Source organism: Amblyraja radiata, chromosome 19, assembly GCF_010909765.2.
Source record: "Amblyraja radiata isolate CabotCenter1 chromosome 19, sAmbRad1.1.pri, whole genome shotgun sequence".
In the NCBI taxonomy this organism is placed as follows: Eukaryota; Metazoa; Chordata; class Chondrichthyes; order Rajiformes; family Rajidae; genus Amblyraja; species Amblyraja radiata.
In genome coordinates this window covers 38,007,502-38,013,261 of record NC_045974.1, presented here as the reverse complement: position 1 = coordinate 38,013,261, position 5,760 = coordinate 38,007,502, and the positions used below count along the sequence as shown (strand labels likewise).

At 41.2% G+C, this 5,760-nt stretch overlaps 1 long non-coding RNA gene across 1 annotated transcript; it reads left to right on the top strand.

The window, feature by feature from the left end:
* The first annotated feature begins 199 nt into the window (after positions 1-199).
* Positions 200-1,671, top strand: LOC116984234. The gene is made up of 3 exons (XR_004414939.1): positions 200-340; positions 648-710; positions 1,373-1,671. It is a non-coding gene; the product is annotated as an uncharacterized LOC116984234 (long non-coding RNA).
* Positions 1,672-5,760: the final 4,089 nt, after the last annotated feature.

Here is a 5,760-nt window from a genome sequence, read left to right as displayed (position 1 = left end):
CATTCCACAGGCTCAAATGCAGGACGAGGACACGGACAACAGGCTGGTGGGAAAGGAACTATTCCGAGGGCTAGAGGTATAACCTTGCATTGGTGCGACGATCATTAATGTCACCGAGCACAAGTTAACAATTCACAGCATTATGTTGTTGTTTGGATAATACCTGAGACACCCCTGGTTTATTTTGCAGGAATCTGGCAGCTGCTACGTGCTCAGAGAGGTGATTGACTTCTATCTTATAACAGTTCTGAACTCCGAAGAATTGCAGACCAAGTACCCGCAGCTGGACGAGGTGAAGGAGTTTCTCACCGTCCTGATGAAACGACACATGTCTGATTGCGTAAGTGTTTCCTGTTGTGATCGAACTAAGTCGGGAGAACATAGAAGTTCCGCACAAAATGCTGGAGTAACTCAGCGGGACAGGCAGCATCTCTGGCGAGAAGGAATGGGTGACGTTTCGGGTAGATACCCTTCAGACTATATTATGTATAGTGTGTAGTATATTCCAGCCGAAACGTCACCCGTTCTTTCGCTCTAGAGATGCTGCCTGTCCCGCTGAGTTACTCCAGCATTTTTGTGTCTATCTGCGGTGTAAACCAGCATTTGCAGTTCCTTCCTACACATTGAACTGATTGTGTTCCTTTCAGGATACAGAGGAGAAAACGCAAGCCAACGCAAACATTGAGCGACTGAAGCAGAAAGTGGACCAGGTAATTTACAAATAAGTCATGCACATGTTCTATATCGGGTTAAAGGCGTAAAACACCTTGATAGCCAGGGATCACCTGTGCACACGCGAATATGATGCATCAAAGCCCCAATGCCCTTAACATTCACAAGTTATTGGAGTAGAATTAGGCCATTCGGCCCATCGAGTCTACTCCGCCATTCAATCATGGCTGATCTCGGCCTTCGAATCCCATTTTCCTGCCGGCACCCCATACCCCTCATACCCGTTTTAGTCAAGAATTTGTCGATCTCTGCCTCAACAATATCCACTGACTTGGCCTCCACGACCCTCTGTGGCAATAAATTCCACAGATTGGCTACCTTCTGACTGATGAAGTTCCCCCTTCCTTTCTAAAAGCGCACCCTTTAAATCGGAGGCTCTGACCTCTGGTCCTCGACTCTCCCAAAATGGAAACATCCTCTCCACATCCACTCTGTCCATGCCTTTAATTATTCTGTAAATTTGTGCTCAGATTGAATTAAGACCAACAGTCAGGAAAAGAATTGACCTCAGCTGAGTTCAGCAGCACGACATTCAGTAACTACACTTCTGACTCGATGCTCCGCGCAGAACAGTTTCTTAGTTTTCTTGCAGTAAATGAATGTCACTGATGTTCTTGTTATTTCTGCTCATCTATTGCAGCTGGGCGAGGCGAGTAAGGCCAAGGTTGTGGGGGAACTTTTCATCCTCCTTCAGGAGATAGGGAGCCGCTGCTCAACTGCTGAAATATAACCTGGCGACGAGGGGAAACCAGGAATCGATGGATGAGGAAAGAGCTCAAGACACAAGGACACTGTAATAGTTTCTCAAGAACACGTTTTGTTAACTTACCAAATGAAATATATTTATTTCTGATGTATTTATTGTGTATAACGTTATACACATCATTGTAATTACTTACAGTAAGTTATGTAGCAATCTATATTGCATTGTTAATGGGCACTTGTAACATTCTATATTTAATCTTATTATTTAGAAATTTGAAGGTTATCTTTTATAAAATAAACATATATTTGAAATTAAACAAACCACGTGTTATTCGTTCATTTTTTTTGTGAATGACGTGCGGAAGATTCTGATGAAGGGTCTCGATCCGAAACGTCACCCATGCTTTCTCTCCAGAGATGCTGCCTGTCCCGCTGAGTTACTCCAGCTTTGTGTCCATCTATGGTGTGAACCAATATCTGGAGTTCTTTCCTACACAGTTTTCTGTACAACCCATTCTGTAATTGGCAAAGCAGCCGACGAAGTCTTCTAGTGTTTTAATGCAACCTCAGCACTGCTTGCTATGATAAACAGCCAACCGAGTGTCACTGGGAAACACTTAGGTGCCGTGTAACACACTAGACTCCCCTTTAAATCTGATTGGCGCGGTGGCTTAGATAGCATAAATGTTTTTTTTTAAGTTATCTATTTTGTATTTAATAGTTTTAACAGTGGCTGGTAACTTGTGACCAAAACCCACCAATACAACACGGTTAAGTGGGAACAGGTTAACAAATAGTTGGGATATTAACTTTCCGTTGAAGTTATCCGAGAAAATCAAACATGAAGGCGAATGATTTGATTCTTCTTTCTAATTTTAGAGGGATCTGCCAAGAATTACTTTTCCGCGGGTAAATTAGTAAACATCCGGTCGGAACAATGAACACATACTGTTTTACCATCACAGAAATAACACAGAAATAACTAAAACCGTATTCTGTCAAATAAAGTACTTAAAAGCCGAGTTACTGCCTTTTCACACGGAGAAACAGGACCGTCGGTTTGGAATTTAAACGGCAGAATATCGGAACATCTAATGTGGATAGAGAGTTCCTCTCAAAAACCATTACCAGCTGAAACATTCCTCCAATCTCATAAATAAACCCAACGTCCAGAAATGACAGGGTCGCCGAAAGGATAAAGTCAAGCTCGCTTGGCGGTCTATGTGGAAGAGGGAAGATGCTGAGGAGAAAGTTTGTTGCTATTATGTAATGGAGTCCGTTGCACAAAACATAGACAGAGAACAGAACAGCACAGGAACAGGCCTTTCGGCCCACAATGTCCATGTTGAACATGATGCCACATTATATTAATCTCCCGTTTGTACGTGATCCACACCCTTTTAGTTCCTGCATTTGAAACATTTAAAATTACATTATCCGATTAATGTAATGTCAACCTGACCAGGGTAAGATGTAAAATGTTTCGCCGTTCTCTATAAGAGAAAAACTATTCACCACTGGTGGTAGAATCTGGATTGGAGTTGATGGGAATGTGAAGAGATTAAAAAGGGGCTAGTATAAATGGGTGTTTGATGGCGCATGGAGCGGATGGGCTGATTCTCGGTCTACACATCCCCAACCATAACCCTACCTCAGCAACAATCTACTATTGACATTGGTTTGGTTGTACTACGTACTTTGGTTTACACTATTATGTTCCTTTTACCTATTATTACTAACAGATTATTGTATTATTTATTATTGTATATGTATTTTCTGTTAGTATTAAAGGTCCTGCTAATCTGCAGCAAACAAGAATCTCATTGTTCCATTCCTGGTGCATATAACAGTTAAACACTCATGATGACAATCAAAATAGGACGTACATGGTAAATGGTAGGGAATTGAAGAATGCAGGTGAACAGAGGGATCTGGGAATAACTGTGCACAGTTCCCTGAAAATGGAATCTCATGTAGATAGGTTGGTAAAGAAAGCTTTTGGTGTGCTGGCCTTTATAAATCAGAGCATTGAGTATAGAAGTTGGGATGTAATGTTAAAATTGTACAAGGCATTGGTGAGGCCAATTCTGGAGTATGGTGTACAATTTTGGTCGGCAAATTATAGGAAGGACGTCAACAAAATAGAGAGAGTACAGAGGAGATTTACTAGAATGTTGCCTGGGTTTCAGCAACTAAGTTACAGAGAAAGGTTGAACAAGTTAGGGCTTTATTCTTTGGAGCGCAGAAGGTTAAGGGGGGACTTGATAGAGGTCTTTAAAATGATGAGAGGGATAGACAGAGTTGACGTGGATAAGCTTTTCCCACTGAGAGTAGGGAAGATTCAAACAAGGGGACATGACTTGAGAATTAAGGGACAGAATTTTAGGGGTAACATAAGGGGGAATTTCTTTACTCAGAGAGTGGTGGCTGTGTGGAATGAGCTTCCAGTGAAGGTGGTGGAGGCAGGTTCGTTTTTATCATTTAAAAATAAATTGGATAGTTATATGGACGGGAAAGGAATGGAGGGTTATGGTCTGAGCACAGGTATATGGGACTAGGGGAGAATACGAGTTCGGCACGGACTAGAAGGGTCGAGATGGCCTGTTTCCGTGCTGTAATTGTTATATGGTTATATGGTTATATGACTCTCCTGACTCATACTCCTGACATAAGCTGCAGCATTTTGCTGCTTAATGATGAAGAACCCACCCATCTGTATAAACTGGTTTTCCACCACATAGTTAAATGGTAATATTCAGTTTAAAATTATAGTCATCTACCAGTATAAAAATGAGAATGAAATTGGGTCATGTACCAAATTAACTATCCTATTCTGGGGATTAAGTGTATGAAATACAAGATTTGTAAAGGCTACAGTGTAATGGTCTTTGCAGAGCACGACTAGTTTTTTTGTTGGTTTATGGAAGCTAATGAAAACCATATTTTGCAGCAAATCTAAAATAAACAAAATCTTCTGCTTAAATCTTCCTCTATTTCAGAAGGATGAGCTGTGATGAATGAGTCTTTATAACCCTTGGTTATAAAGCAGAACCCAGTGATTGCTCAGTCAATCACAGTTATTGCCCTCCCCACCTTCAATAAGTTCCACAGGAGGCACTGTGCCTCATCAAAGATCCATACCACTCTGGTTTTGCTCTCATCTTGCTGGTACCAGAAGAAAGAAGGTACAGGAGCCTGAGAACCATAACCTCCAGGTTCAAGTACAGATTCTTCCCATTAATCATTGGAATCTTGAAGCACACTATACATCTCTAACCACACCCCTACCTCAGCATCAATGTACAATGTTTTGGTTGCACTATTTATGGCCTTTTTACATAATAGTACAAATAGTTTATTGTATTATTTGGGTGCACGGTTGCACAGTGGTAGAGTTGCTGCCTTGTTGCAGAGTTGCAAAGACCCAGGTTCGATCCTGACTATGGGTGCTGTCTGTACGGAGTATGCATGTTCTCCTCGTGACCTGCGTGGGTTTTCTCCGAGGTCTTCGGTTTCCTCCCACATTTAAAAGACGTACAGGTTTGTAGGTTAATTGGCTTGGTATAAATGTAAACTGTCCCTAGTGTGTATAGGATAGTGTTAGTGTGAGAGGATCGCTGATCAGTGCAGACTCGGTGTGCCGAAGAGCCTGTTTCCGTGCTGTATCTCTAAACTAAAAAGCTAAACTATTTATGATTGTATATTTATTTGTTGTTAGTATTAATGGGCCTGCTAGTCTGCAGCAAATAAGTATCTCATTTTTCAGTTCCTGGTACATATGACAATTAAACACTCATGACTCACCTGTCTTGACAGTAGCAGGAAGCTGCAGAATGAAATCACCTCAATGTTTATGTTGCTAGAACTCATCATATGCTGGGTTTTCTCATGAATATGAAAATATTGACAAACACATGTAGTTTCCCGATCCCAAAATATGACCAAATTTCAGTATGTGACAGATGAATGTCAGAAACTTCTGGTCGGTCACGTTTATTCCAGGGTAGATTTTTTCAAGGAAGTAGATTGTCCCTCAAACGAGTTGAGTAACCTGGATCTGACACTTCCTGTGTGTCACACGTTTGAAAGGTAGAGACAAATGAAAGTAAAATTATCCTAGTTTTGTGACCACATTGGGGTGTGGTTATACTGCCAGTTCTGCTTTGTGAAACTTACAGCACAACTCAAACAGGAAATAGCTGGTATTACAAAGGCAGGCACTCGCTGCATTAAACTATCAGTGCATGAAAACTCTATTCAGGTGCAAAACCACATTTGAAAACACTCACGTTGATAATTAGATGAACTGAGAACATTTTGCAT